This window comes from Cebus imitator, unplaced genomic scaffold (genome assembly GCF_001604975.1).
Source record: "Cebus imitator isolate Cc_AM_T3 unplaced genomic scaffold, Cebus_imitator-1.0 Scaffold19, whole genome shotgun sequence".
In the NCBI taxonomy this organism is placed as follows: Eukaryota; Metazoa; Chordata; class Mammalia; order Primates; family Cebidae; genus Cebus; species Cebus imitator.
This window is the reverse complement of record NW_016107334.1, coordinates 2,548,068-2,563,393: the sequence shown is the minus strand read 5'-3', so window position 1 is coordinate 2,563,393 and position 15,326 is coordinate 2,548,068. Positions and strand designations below refer to the sequence as shown.

The window sequence follows — 15,326 nt, the reverse complement described above, 5'->3', positions numbered from 1 at the left end:
TAAAAACAGTAGTAAAGAAGGGCCCATCCCTTTAGAAGCTGGCCATCTGATGAGGCCAGTCCATGCATGGCTAACTCCAACCCAGGCAGCTCCAAGGGTGGGTGCTAACCAGCCACACGGGCACCTGAGGGACAGGGTGAGAGACGACTTTCACTGCAGGGAACCTAAGCCCAGCGGAGGGTAGCTGTCCAGCCTAGCCCGTTCATAGGGGTAGACCAACTCAGCCTCAGTTATACCAATGATGTCATCATGGAACCAATCACATATTCCTCCATTCAATCAAGGTTCACTGAGCTCCTTCTATGTGCCGAGGACTATTCTCAGGGTTGGGGATTCAGCATTGAACCAAACAGTAAAAAATCCTGGCCTCGCTGACTTGAAGCTTTCCCTCCTCCCAGCTCACTGACCTGCAGTGGGGAAAAACAATTTAAACTACACAGTGGAAGGCAAATGGTTTTTCAGTACTGGGCAAAGGAAGCCACGTGATACAGTTTGCATGTTTGTCCCCTCCAAATCTCATGTTGAAACGTAATCCAGAATGCTGGAGGCAGGGCCTAGTGGGAGGTATTAAACTGTGGGGGCAGACCCCTCACAAATGGCTCAGTACTGCTGCCTTGGCCATAAGTGCATTCTCACTCAGTTCACACCAGATCCGATTACTTACAGGAGCCTGGGACATCCCCTTCTCCCTCTTGCTCAGGCTCTTGCCAGGGATCCCCCTTTGCCTCCTGCCATGACTGGAAGCTTCCTGAGACCCTCACCAGAAGCAGATGCCAGCACATGCCTCCCGAACCGTCTGCAAAACTATGAGCCACTTGAATCTCCTTTCTTTATAAATTACCCAGCCTCAGATGTTTCTTTCTACCTGAACGAACTAACACACATTTACAGACAGGAACCCAGAACCCCCAAGCAATCACTTGAAGAGGGCTTATAGGATATGTTTGACGAAGGAAAGAATGAAGAAAACACGGTTCATATCACAGAAACAGGGCTGAGACCACCCTCAGCAAAATCCTACTCGGACACAAAGAAATCTGGAAGTTCAACTGTTTCCAAATAGTCACTCCGTGGCCAACCAGAAACTGCAGAATTTTATTTCTGTTAATATGCCACATTAAAAAAAAATGAAAACGTGTCACTTTGGAGAGGGCTGACATTCACATGATTAGCACATTAACTCTGGTTTGTCCTAATTTAGATTACGATAACCAAGCACGCAAAGTTGGGGGCAGGGGATGTTACTGGAAAAGATCTTTTGGGGATGGACTAGAATTTGGGGGCTGTCCTTAGTGGGGCTGTGGTTAGGGAAAAGAGCAGCAGGCAGAGGAGCTGGGAAAGCGGCAGGAGGCAGGGCACAGAGAGCAGCTGTCCAAGTCAGGAGCGGCACCCATGCTAGACCTGAAAGTCCCGGAGTCCCCTCCCCTCCAGGCTGCAGACAGTCGGAAGCCATCGGTCAGAGCTACGGGCACTCTAAAGTCGGCTCAGCAAGCAAACTCACTGCTCAGGCCTTCCCAAAAGAATGGGACGCAGAGCGCAGGAACATAAAGGTGCTGTGCCTACCCTTTTGACTCATCATCTGCTGCGACTCCCAGCACCTCTCCCATCACCCATCATCATAGGCCTTCTTCTCTTAAAATTAAATACATCCCCCAAGCAATGTATTCATCACTGATCCACGCCCTACAGAGTGAACAGTGAGAATTATGAGGAACACTTAATAGGCCAATGGACCGAACCTTCGGTATCCTTGGAAAAACAAAAACAAGCAGCAAGCTGCATAAGACTGTGCTGTCACCCCCATGCTTGGGGACAAAAGCGTTGACGGTGAAATCATAATAATCACAGCCATCACTGACATCACCATTACAGCACAGCTGGGGGTTCCAGGGTCCCAGGCCTCCTGCCCTCTTGCAGAGAAGGTAGGATGTCCCTCAAGCTGCAGACCTCAGCTGTCCACAGGAGCACCACAGGGCCCATATGGGCTGGTGAGTGGGGCTGGTGCCTTGAACAGGGAACAGCAGTGGCCTGCGGTGGAGACACCACTCCCGGAGACATCCTTTCCACCAAGTTCCTCTATGAGAGCACGTGGCGTTCCACAGAGTTTGGACTGTGGCTTTTTCAAGGTCCTGTTCTCATCTGGGTTTCAGCTGAACAAAGATAACCCAAAAAAGAACAGGATGGAATTGACAGGACCCCCTGCCAAACACCAGAGACACTGCGTGCTCGTATTTTTGTATGAACGGCATCTTCCTCCTCAGGTGCTGCCTCTGGCCACTTTTCTATGTCACTCCTCCTCACAGACACCTGAAGGTAAACCTCCAGCTGCCACGCATTCTCGATTATTTTTCCAAGGACGGTCCGGTGGTGGGACTGTGGGAGGGGTCTTCATGCATCGGAAAGCGCCTTCAGAAATATCTCAGGACAACAAGTGAAATGAGCAGCTTCAGCGGTCACAGGTGTGCGAGGCAGGTTCTGGGCTCACAGGACGGTTACACTGAGCGTGCTTCCTTAGGTTCCCTCCTGCCAGGCTGTGATTTTGTTCTTATTTTAGCAAAGCCGCCTCGAATGCTCTGCCTCAAGGGAGGAGTGCCAGACACAGAAACGTGGGATTCCCGTGGAATGAAGGGCCAGTGCCCCCAGGTGCCGCCCCCTGCCGTCTTCCAGGTTCATGTACATCGGTAGGGACCCCATACAATAGAAAGCGCTTTACATGCCTAATCTGCTGGAAGCTGGTGACTCGCCCCAGGGGCACGTTTACTAGGCCCCTTTCACAAGGGAAAATCAGAATCTCAGAGTGGTTCAGTACCTGGCCCCAGGCATCGTTAGAAAGCCTGAAGGAGTGGACGCTGCGGTTTCCTAACCCACTAAGGGAAAAGTCCGGGTAAGAGAATAAACAGCCTGGGTGCAAATCCCAGCTCTACGGCTTCCCGGCTGCGTAAACCTTTGCGCAAGGTATATTTAACCTCCCATGCCTCAGTTTCTTCTTCTGTAAAGTGGGAGCACTATTAGGTCAACTTCATGCAGTAGTGGTGAGGACTGAATGACCTCCTGCCTGAAAACTTCTTAGAACAGTGTCTGGGGCACAGAAAGACCCAGGGAAGGGTTTGCAAAATAGATGACACCTGTGTCTCTCCTGCAGCAGTGAGGGCTGGCACTCACCTGGCTTCTCAGCCCTTCTCTTTCCAAAGTCACCACCCTCTCCATACCTCATTTCCTAAAGCTGTCTTTGAGCGAGAGAAGCTGGAGCTAGGAACAGGTCTCCCTGAGGCTCGGGAGCCCCTGAGCTAGAGATGATGCCTTATTCTTCTTTATATTCCTATTTCACCCCAGTGCTGATGGACAGTAAGTTCGTCCTTTGTTGAAAGGGTGTGTGGATGAGCGCACTAGTCACAGCGGCCGTGCAGAGGAAGTAGTGAGGGACTCTTCTTGGCAATGGCCTGCCCAAGCTCATCTGGCCACCTGGGGGCAGAGCTGGGACTCAGACCCAAATCTCCTCTTTCCCTCACCAGCGCTTTTTCCCCAAGCCCTTCTGCGGATGTCTCTGTGCTATGGACTCTCCTATTCAATGTACCTCCTTCTAATGCAATCCGACTGGGGCTTACTAAGGCTACATAAAGGGTCAGGCCAGGTGCATGTAACCACAAGAATTTGGAACATATAACTGGAAACTTGGACTATTCTGATCCAGAAAGAATTATGTAACTTTAATACTATTACTGATATAATACAAGTACTAGGGGACATTTTGCTGATTCTAAATAGTTTATAAAAATGGACCAAGACCACTCTAGACACGTGTGAAGCAGCACACCTGCTGCCAAGACTGTCCCTATTGGGTGGCAGGACTTCTTTTAAAGCCAAGGTGCTTTTGGCGCAAGAAAAAACAAATACAGCAATGAAGCAAAAGAGACAGCCCAATAACAGCCCCTTACGGACACTGGCTTTATAACAAAGTACGCATTGCGCAACAGTGGAGAAAGAATGGTCTTTCCCATAAAGGGTGCTAAGACAATTTGCAACTCCAGGGGGGAGAATGAGCCTCACCTCACGACAAAAACCAATTCCAGGTGAATCAGAGACCTTAAATGCGAAAAGGAAAATATAAAAGCTTCTAGAAAATGACAGAGTAAACTACCTTTGTGATGTTGGGAGTAGAGAAATTCTTCTGAAACCAAACTTAAAAAACACTAGCTATTGAAGGATTGCAGTACAACACAATTAACATTTTCGCTCATCAGAATGAAGCTGATTTATCAGAAGAGTTCACTAAGAATGTGAAAATGTGGGAAAATACATGTGTAACACATATATTTTTATAATACATGTGAGAAACAAAGAGTTCATATATAGACTATATAAAAACTAGTACGAATTGATGAGAAAGAGACAAACCAGGAGAGAAATCGACAGAAACCTTAATAGGTATTTTCTGAAACAAGAAATCCAAAAGAACAATAATATGCAGGAAAATGATCAATTAGTCTCATTAGAATTCAGAGAAGTGTAAATTTAAACCCCAATTAAGTACTAGTGCATTTTCCACTGGTTAAAGATTCTGACACTACCAAGTGTTGGCAAAGACCTGAGGCTATCTTACACTGCTGGTAGGCGTGTAAACTGGACAATACCTTGGCAAAACTTGGCAGGGTCTGAAAAAGTAAAGATAAACCAATCCAATGATGCACAATTCTGAGTCCTTGGAAAACACCCCACAGAACGTGTGCTGACGGACAGGGAGAAGCATCCAAGAATGCTTGGACCAGCACTGTTTGTAAGATTTCCAAACTGGAAACACCCCAAATGCCCATCCATGGCAGAAGAGAAAAACATACTGTGATCTCTCCATGCTCTGCAGTTATTCTACAGCTAAGAAAACAGATCATCACCCACAACACGGCTGAAAGATGTCATGCCGAACACAAGAACACATGCTGCGTGATTCTACTTACGCAGGATTCCAAACAGCAAAGTAAACGCTTCAGGGACAGGGAGTCAAACGATAAAGGAAACCAGGAAAAGGAATATTCCAGAAGTCAGGATGGCGGTTACTGTTGGTGGAAGGAAGGGTCCTTGGGCAGAGGTGGAGAGGAGAGATTCTCCAATGCCGGTTTTGCGGTTCATTTGTTTACAGACTGCATGGAGGCTCATTTTCCCCACTGTTGCTGCAAATTGTCCTAGCACCACTTACGGAAAACAGATCAGAAAATTCCAAGTTTCCAGTTGTATTTTCCAAATTCTTCTGGTTGCAGGCACCTGGCCTGACCCTGCAAGTGGCCTTAGTGAGTCCCACGATCGGACTGCATCTAGAAGGAGATATTTGTTTCACAACGATTTGTAAGCTGTATATACACGTTTCAAGCAAGAAAACATGATTTTTATATTTTTCATACACACGTATGCGCATGTGATATACACACATACACACAAACAGCTATGGGAGTGCTTGCTGTGTGATGCCAGACTATGTGATTCATCTCAGGATTCCTCCTAACTATGCATGGGTTGGGTGCTACCATCCCACTTGCATCCAAGCAGGAATGAGGCCCACCTAAGCAGCTTGCCCCAGGACACTCGGCTTCCCAGCTTAACCACAATCAGCCAATGCAAAGCTGAGTCCCAGTTAGCTCAAGTGCAAACAGACAGGGTTAAAGAAAAACCACCAAACTTTGCTATTCAAAGGCAGCTCCTTGAATGGAGGAGGCCATTCAGATGTAGGGACATGGTGACTCTGAAATCAAAACTGACAGCAAGGAGGCCCAGCTGCCCTTCAGAGGGCAGGTAGGGTGGGGTTAAGAGTGGGTTCTAGTGCTGGCTGGATGTGGACCCACATACTACCAACCTAAGCTGCTTGGAAACCTGGGGTGCCCCCTCAGCCTCTCTATGCTGCTTTGTTGCATGTGAAAAGTCATGTGCTAATAAGACATTTTATAGGGCTGTGGTGAGTAAGAAATGAGAGCGATTGTTGGAGCCCAGCCCTGACACAGATGAAGCACTTCATAACATCCGTTTCCACTGAGGCTCCCAGTGGACGACGCCATGGTACCCATTCTGTTCTCTCTGCTTCCACCTGGCCTGGGTCTCCTGCGGGCTCACTGGAAGGCCTGCTCTTGGAAGAGATGGCAACACTGGCTGGCTATGGCAGTGCACACCACATCGAGGAAAATGTTGACCCTGCCATGTGATCCTTTTTCTCCTTGTCAAAGTGTAGCATGGGGCGTGGCTCCCACGTGAACAGCCTGTGGGGCTGGGTGAGAGGAGTACAGGCCTCCCAGGGAACGGCAGGCATCTGCTACCTGGTAGCATGAACTCTTTATGCCTGTGAAACCAAAGCCAAACAGGCCACCCAGAAACCCAGGGACTGCCATCAGCTGTCCTACTCACTTTGCCATTAGATGCACCCATTCGTGTTTCTGACCCTCAGTCTCCTGGGGCGGGAAAGGACACAGAGGTACTACTGGCCTTGAGGGAGCACTGGTGTCAAGGCTCTGCTGTACTGGTGTGTCTGTGAGCATGGTGAAAATGCTTCCTCGGCCTCAGTTTCCTCCTCTGTAAAATGAGAAGACAACAATCCCTACCTCCTAAGGGGTTATTGAGGCTCAAATACGTAGTGCATGGAAAATGCTTCTGATGAATTCCTGGAGCACAGACATTCTCAAAAACCATTAGCTGGTATTTGTTCTTACTGCTGCCTCTGAAAGCAGGATTTTCTTTTGTCTGATGACTTTTTCAATCACTTAGGTAAACTAGACTTATTTTAGAGAAAGTGGAGAACACAGGATTGTGTGAAGGATTAGCATCATTCTCATATTTCCCTTTAAACATCATTAACTTTGTACTGTCTTTCTTCCTTCATGGAACCTAAAAACAAACACCCTTTTTTTTCATTTTAAAAGCAGCACATGCTCATCAAGGATGACCTGAGAATAAACCAAGCACAGAGAGGCAGAGTAACACAGTGGGCAAGAACGCAGGCCCTGAAGCTGGACGGCCAGGGTCTGCAGCCACTGGCTGTGTGACCTTGGCAAAAGTACTTAGCTACTCTGGGCCTCCATACTCTCACCTGTGAGTGAGGTTAACAGCACCCACCTCGCAGGATTCATTTGAGGTTTTGAGTGATTAATGCCTCACAAGGGCTTTCCACAGTACCTGGCATACAGTAAGTGCTTAATAAATGTTAGCAATCATTATCACAAAGACGACAGCACAAGTCAACATCTCTCACCACCCAGAAACACGATACCCATGCAGATCTTCCCTTCCCGTCTGTTTCTATGTAAGACTTATTTCTTAGGAGTAATTTTTAATAAATCCCCAACACAGTTCTCCTAATGACAGAAAGCCTAGAAACAAATATGATTCTCTGAAGAAGGTATTTCTGAACAACGCAATTATCCATTGCAATAGAACTTCAGGTGCTGATGGAACTGAACTGTGAGGACCAGGTACTTCTCAGCTGTCCTTGGGAGAGTGGTAAAGGAGGAGCGTCCTGTGCACAAGAGTCACGCTGCCCAGCAGTCCAGCCCCTGCTCAGATCCCTTCCTGACTGTGGGGAGGGAGGGCACCTGAGGACAGTGAGCGCTCACATGACAGTCGGTCCTGACTTCTTAGCAGTGACAGAGACAACACCAAGCAGGGCAGTGGAAGGGCAGAGCTGAGGGTTCTGTACTTGGCAAAATGAGAGATTCCTTCAGGGGGAAGCCTGAGGTTTTCTTTAGAGGGATCTTGAGATTTGGTTGACTCAACTTCGAGGAACAGAAGAAAACGGCCACTTCTATTATAACACCTCACAGGGCTGGTCCGAATGGGTGCAGACTTCTACCGCTTTACAGGGAAAGGGGCCATTTGGTCTGATTATAAAAGCAATGCATTCGGCAGGGGGAAAAGACGCTGTTTTCCTACCATCCAGAGGCAAGCGTTTTCTTCAGCTCTTTCTCTGCCCTTTCCGATCTATTCAAGGTCAATCATTCTCACGATGCCTTGACAAGGTGACTTCTTATGATACTCTTTTTGTAGATGGGAATATAGAAGAGCAGAGAGATCAGTCAGTTGCACCAAGCTCACACAGCTTGTACACGGTGGAAGATTTGAACTCAGGACTCCAGGACCTGGTTCCTAAAGAACGGGTATCATGGCATAGTGGTGAAGGCTTGAGAACCAGCCAAGGCTGATTCCTACCAAGTTGGAATCCTGGTTCTATGGTTCAATCTCTGCAGGGTTCATTTCCCAACTCTGAGTCTGGGAAGAAGAGTCATCGACCTTGCAGACAGTGAGAATGATACGTAATGCATGCAAAGCTTCTGATGTCGGGCAGGTAACAGATGCTTTCTAGAATTATCTTTGTGTTTCAGAAACAATGAGTCCAAGAAAAGGGGTGTGCATGGCTGGTCTCCCTAGGCTGTTTCTTTAGCTGGACTTGCAGGAATTTTAACCCTAGATGGTCCTCTCAAGTGGGAGGAATGAGAAAACAGCGGCTGGCTGTGTGGCTCTGCCCCACTAGAGGGCAGTGTCGACTTAGAAAAAAAGAGAAATTCCAGGCGGCTTGAACATCCCTGGCTTCCACTTCGTCAATGCCCGTCAAACCCTACATCAGGGCTCTGCGTTTCTCATCTCCCACTTGCCTTCCGTGCCCTCAATTTATACAAATGTACTGCCACATCTTGGAATCTGCAGGCTGCAAGTTCTCCCCTCAGAGGGAGCGTTCTGCATCATATGTACATGAATAAAACATGATCCCAACACAGCAGGAAACCTGCAAAACACGCAGTACACAGTTACCCGGTGCCCACTGCCAACAGCCTACCAGCATTATGTAACTGACCTTGCTTCTGTCTGAGGAGGAGGTGAACGGGGAAGGAGAGGGTGGGGAGGTGACCATTAGTGTTAGACACTTTGTGTAATAATTGAATTATCTCCATCACAAAGTTCATAAACAAAAAGAAACAAAACACTAATGTTACGGAACCCATACAGTATTTGACAGAGCCAGAGCATATGTGCCCCTTCCCACATTTCCACACCTGTTGACCTCTTAGATTAGACATATCACTGGAACTCAAACTGGGCTGCGCATTGGATTCACCTGGAAAACTTGTATGAAGAAACTAGAAATCCCTAGGACCCACTCCTGGAGATATGATAAAGTTGGTCTTCAGTACAGACTGGGAACTTGGCTTTTCCCAAAGTCCCCAGGTGATTCTACCTGCAGACAGGTTGAGAATGCTGGACTAGAGTGAGCCTCTGCCCTTGCTAACCCTTAACCAGACTTTCCCATTAAAAAGCAGTGGCTCACTCCTGTAATCAGCACTTTGGGAGGCCGAGGCAGGCAGATCACCTGAGGTCAGGTGTTTGGGACCAGCCTGACCAACACAGCAAAAACTTCACCTCTATTAAAAATACAAAAATTAGCCGGGCAGGGTGCTGGGCCCTTGTAATGCCAGCTACTCAAGAGGCTGAAGCAGGAAGAATTACTTGAACCTGTGAGGCAGAGGTTGCGGTGAGCCAATATCACACCAGTGAACCAAGACCGTGGCACCACACTCCAGCCTGGGTGACAGAGCAAGACAAAAAAAAAAAAAAAAGCACCACCACTGACACCAGCACGGACCAAAGAAATAGCTGGTACCCAAAATGTATCAGGAGGTGAAGAGTAGAATGATGGTTACCAGAGGCCGGGAAGGGGGTGGGTGAGGCGGTGACCGCTAATGGGCACAAGAATATAGACAGGATGGACAGGATGAATAAATTCTAGTATTTGATATTGCAGTGGGGCGACTAAAGCCAACCGTCATTTATTTCACATTTAAAATAACTGAAAGAGTCTAAGTGGAATGTCTGTAACACAAAGAAATGACAAATGCTTGAGGCGATGGAAACCCCATTTTCCTTGATGTGATTATTGCATATTGTAGGTCTGTGTCAAAAAATCTGGTGGACCCCATACATATATACAGCTACTATGTAGCCATAAAAATTAAAAATGCCCCCTTCCAAAAATAAAATAAAATGCATCAGGGCATGTGGGTTAAAGGAAGAATATGGATACAATTTGATATTCACCCTGGAAGGTGGAGGGGCAGTCATTCACCAAACGTGGCCAGACCAGAGTCACTTAGCGTGGTGACAGAACTCGCATCTCTCTTGTGGAGACAGCCAAAGCAGCATGCACGCTGAATGCTCAGCACAGAACTCTTGCCTGGTGTGCCCCGTGTGGCCTCTGGGGCACTGGGTATGGCCTTAGTGCTGTCTGGTCTCTGGGCCTTGCTCATGCTAGTCTTCAGCCTACTTTCTCCTCTCCTCCAGAGCCCCAACAGTGCATCAAAGCCTGACCATTCATCCAAAGCCTGCCTTAAATACCACCTCCTCCAAGGGGCCTTCCTAGATTTTCTCCCTTCCTTCACTTCCCCTCTTCTGTCATAGCATGTGACCTGAGACTTTTTCTATAGTTCTGCTTCTAGCCTGCCTGGATGCAAAAAAAAAAAAAAAAAAAAAAAAAAAAGTTCCATGTATTGGGCATGCCATAACAATTGTGGGCTCAGGAAAAGCAGAGACCCTCTTTATAAAAAAGCAAAAATCACCATCTCCGTAGCGGCACTACAGCCCTTTGCCTGGAAGAGAAACCCCATGTTCGTTGATCTGTAAACTGACTACTTCCCAGGTCTGGGAGGGGTAGGCAGTCTCAGCATCATGGAGAATAATTTGTATAACAATGTCATCCCACAAAAGTAGACGACTTTAGATTGCTCAGGGATGATCTGCAGCTGGTCAAAGCCGCAACTGTTGCCAATCTGGGCTTCTCCACCCAGAGGAAAAAAGCATCTATTCCTCCTCCCCAGCCCCAGCCAGGTCTTACAAGAGCAACGCCACACGCCTCTCTGGCTGGCTAGCCACAGGCAGGAAATCCATCCCCAGAAACAACAGCTACTGCCTTCCATAAGGGCCCGCATTCTGTATGTGAGCCCAGTGGGGTCCTCCCAAAAGCTCTCTAGGGACATCTCAGATGCAGGGTTTTGCAGACTCCCTGCTATCCACACTGGAGCCCCCAGCACGGGGTAGCGCAGAGATGGCAGGAGCTTGGTCCAGTTCAGGCTTCAAAGCTCTGCAGGACCACTTGGCAGCAGCAGGAGGCTGTGCTCAAGGCACACACGCCTCAAAGTCTCTGCAGCTCCATCTGGAACACAGGGCAGTGACCTGCCCTGCTCTCCCCGTTATGGGCTTGACTGTGTCCCCTCAAGCACATGTTGGAGTCCCGGCCCCAGGGACCTCAGCATGTGACTATATTCAGAGACAGGGCTTTTAAAGAGGTTACTGCATTAACATGAAGCCCTCAGAGTGGGCCCTGATCTAATCTGATGGGTGCCCTTAGAGATTTGGACCCAGAGACACCAAGGATGCTCCCGTACAGAGGACACACCGTGAGGGCACAGCGAGAAGCTGGCCATCCGCTGGCCAAGGAGAGAGTTCTCAGGAGAACCACCACCAGCACCGACAGCACCACCATCTCAGCCTCCAAAACTGTAAGAAAATGAACGTGTGTTGTTGAAGCCACCCAGTCTATGGCACGTTGTCATGGCAGCCCCAGGAGACTAACACAGCGCCCAGCACCAACGTGAGGCTCACGTGGGGCAGTACGTAAGAGGGTAATGGAAGCTGTGGTGTGCCTCCTAGTGGCACGGAGTACTAGATGCCTGTGGTGACCCAAGGAGAGTGAATGAAGCCATCCCTGGGTGCCTAGATGTCAGCATAAAATCAGCACCTTCATGGGCATGGCTCCCTGGTTAGGACCAGCTGGGTGGAAAACTGGCAGGGAGCTCTGACCTGTAGGATCCTTTTATTCATTATGGCTGGACCCCTCACCATGCCTAGCAGAGGGCAGGCTTGGAAATAAGTTTCCTAAATGTGGTACACAAGATAAACTGTTTTCTCAGAGGGCGCAAAGTCAAGCATGGCAGATGAGCCACAGCACATCGGTGAGGACAATTTCCCATTCATAGGGCCAGAGTTGGGTTTTGAGGCAGGTGTATTGCAAGTATGACAGTGCTGATGCCTAGTGAACTGAGGGCTGAGTTCTACAACGTTCCATGTACTATCTCATTTAACACCCTCCGCAACCTTATGCACAGAAACACTCCCAATTTCCACGTAAGGAAACTGAGGCACAAAGACATTAAGTAACTTGCCCAATGATACATGCACAGGAAGTGGGAAGCTGAGCTAAATCCAAAGCAGAGGACTAAAGAAAGGGGAGAATGAGGGAAAGGCAGCAGGGAACAGCCTGGGCAAAGGCAGAGGTGTGGGGTAGTCCCAAGATGTGAGGCAGACAGTAGAGGGAGTCCTCTGCAAACACGCAAGGGGTCAGTGGTGTGGCTGTGCAGGGGAGGGCTCAGCTGCAGCTGCCTATGGAAAAGGTACACCGAAGTCAGGCTGTGACCTGCCTATAGCAGCGAGCACGGCAGCTCCTGGGCTCACGAATGTCCTGCACAGGCTATGCGGCTTCAAGGAGATGCTTGCTATGGAGTGCTGCTGTGGAGGTCCCTCAGGCTTGGAAAACCTCAAGGATGAGCCCAGGCCTCAAGGGGAAGACCCAGGTCAGGCCCTGTGCTGGCCAGCTCTGGTGCTCCCAAAAGCCAATTTGTGTAGTTCCCAGTATTTCACACTCTCGTTCACTAATGTGCTCACGTGTTCCCCCAAGGCGGATATAGTGACCTAACTCTGTTTCTGCTGCTCCAGGGTGGAAAGCCCTCTGCTACCTTGAGATCCAGCCCCAGTGATGCCATCACTAATGGCAACAGCAAAATCGTTCTCCATTAAATATCTGCCATGTGCTAGGGACTTTAGACACTGCATAGACTTTAATCCTCACAACCCTGAGAGGCAGATGTCTTCACCACCAGTTTACAAATGAAGAAATCAAGGCAGAGAAAAATTAGATTGCCAGCCTCCGGCCACACAGTGGCATGGGAGCCCAGGGCCTGCAGAATCCTGCACTTCCTCCCACCCAGAAAGGGGAAATGGCAGCAGAATGTTGAGGGCTTTGGAAATCCCTCTAACTCTAAATTAATTTTAAAGAAATCTAATCACTTCCAAAGGCACCAGCACCTGCAGAGTGCTGAAGACCCTGCTCGGAGCCATAGCCCTGCTGCTGCTGGGAAGCCCAGGGTCCTGAGGGAGACAGGACTCCGCCTAAGTGGCATGATGCCTCTACTAGGGATGCCACCCCACGCCCACAGTGTGGGGGACCTCTGGGCCTTCGTCTATGCATCCTCACCCCGTGCTCCACCACCAGTGGAAATGGCGGCAAAGGCTCAGGCACTTCCTCTTGTCACCAGAGGGAGCCAGACACTTTCTCATGCCAGGGAATGCCAGCCTCACCAGTGAGGCGGGAGCAGTGCTGTGCTGCATGGAAGGGTCACCAGCTCCTCTGAGGGTGGTTTCCCCACCTGTAGGAGGACATGGCAGGGCAAATGACTGCGGGGGTCTGTGGTAATCAGTGCAGGTCCTCAAGCTGTATCTATGGAAAAAAAAAATAACCATCTCTGAAAAGCCCAAGAAGGGAAGGGAGGCCTTCTATTTATCACCCCAACCACAGGGCAACCTCCCTGATATGGTTTGGCTGTGTCCCCACCTAAATCTCATCTTGAATTGTAGGTCTCATAATTTCCACGTGTTGCAGAAGGAACCCCACGCGAGGTAATTGAATCACAGGGGTGGGTACCCTTATGCTGTTCTCATGAGATCTGATGGTTTTATAAGGGGGTATTCCCCGTATTTCTCTTTCCTGCCACAATGTGAAGAAGGAAGTGACTGCTTCCCCTCCTGCTACGATTGTAAGTTTCCTGATGCTTCCCCAGCCATGCTGAACTGTGAGCCAATGAAACCTCTTTCCTTTATAAATTACCCAGTCACAGGAATGTCTTTATTAGCAGCATGAGAATGGACGAATACACTCCCCAATCTCATACAGCCTGTACGTAAATTGGTTCATCTTCCTGAAACCTGTTGAATCACATTAGTTCAGTGTTTTAAGCCATCACGGGCTCCCTGACCTGGGCCTGGCATTGCCATGCTGGGTCAAGGCCTCCAGGCCAGGCTGTGCAACTACACACAGATGAGGCTCTGGGCACAGGTGGGGATGTGGCCCAGAGCCTCTGAGTGTGTGCTGACCGGTGGGGGCTGCCCTGGCTCTGGTGCTGGTGTATAGTGTCCAAGGAGGCCCGTGAGCACCAGAGCAAAGCTGAGAAGCACGAGAATCAGGCTCTGGGGGCAGAGTGGGCGGGCTAGCAGCAGGTCCCTGGGGCACTGTCTATCCGTGGATTCCTCCCCAGGCCCTGTATAGGAACAAATGAGTAGAGACTCAGTGATCACACATAGGGCACAAGATAGGGATTTGAGCTTAGATTCTAGGACAAAGCAGAAATCCTAACATCAAACCTATGTCTTGGATCTGGGAAAAGTCTGAACATGCACAGAACACAGGCTGCAGCTGCAGAAATCCCTCCTGTCTAGAGGCAGGGTTGGTGTCCTGAGGTCCTGATTGGGAACACCAGACCGCAGAGGTGCTGGCTAGGCTGGGACCAGCTGCAAGCAACTGATACATTCTCACCCCTTTCCAACCTCACCTCCAGTGGGGCCCTACACCATGGCTTTTGTTCGACGAACTGTGGAAAAAGTCAAGGTGTGAGTGAAATGCAAACTTCACCCTAATTTATCACTAAGGGTGACATGGCTGCTTGCTGACATAACAGTCTGCTGATTTTGAAGCCTGGTGAAAACTGAGGATGGATTATTAAATTCTGGATTTACGTGTTTGGCAAGCAGGGAGCTGTCACTGTCAGAAGTAGACAGAGTTCAGCAGGAACAAATCATGCCAGACCAACTTCATTTTCTCTGCTGTTTCCTCAAAGGGTTGGGAGGCTGATTAGATTGAAGGAAAGTCATGAACACATTATACTGTAAGGAGAGTACAGGCTGGACAAAAACACTCACTCGCTATACAAGAGAGGGAACCATGCATGATGCTGAGACACAGAACGAGAGAGGGAACCATGCCTGACACTGAGATATGGAACGAGAGAGGAGACCATGTGTGACGCTGAGACAAAGAATGAGGGAGGGAAGCATGCATGAGGCTGACATACAGAACGAGAGAGGGAACCATGCTTGATGCTGAGACACAGAACGAGAGAGGGAACCACACATGATGCTGAGATATGGAATGAGAGACGGGACCACGTGTAACGCTGAGCTATGGAATGAGAGAGGGGACCACGTGTGATGCTGAGATATGGAACGAGAGAGGCGATCACGTGTGATGCTGAGACACAGAA

At 49.0% G+C, this 15,326-nt stretch overlaps 1 protein-coding gene across 2 annotated transcripts in view; it reads right to left on the bottom strand.

The window, feature by feature from the left end:
- SLCO3A1 (solute carrier organic anion transporter family member 3A1) overlaps positions 1–15,326 on the bottom strand; it is a 330,506-nt gene that overhangs the window by 78,953 nt on the left and 236,227 nt on the right. The window lies entirely within an intron of this gene.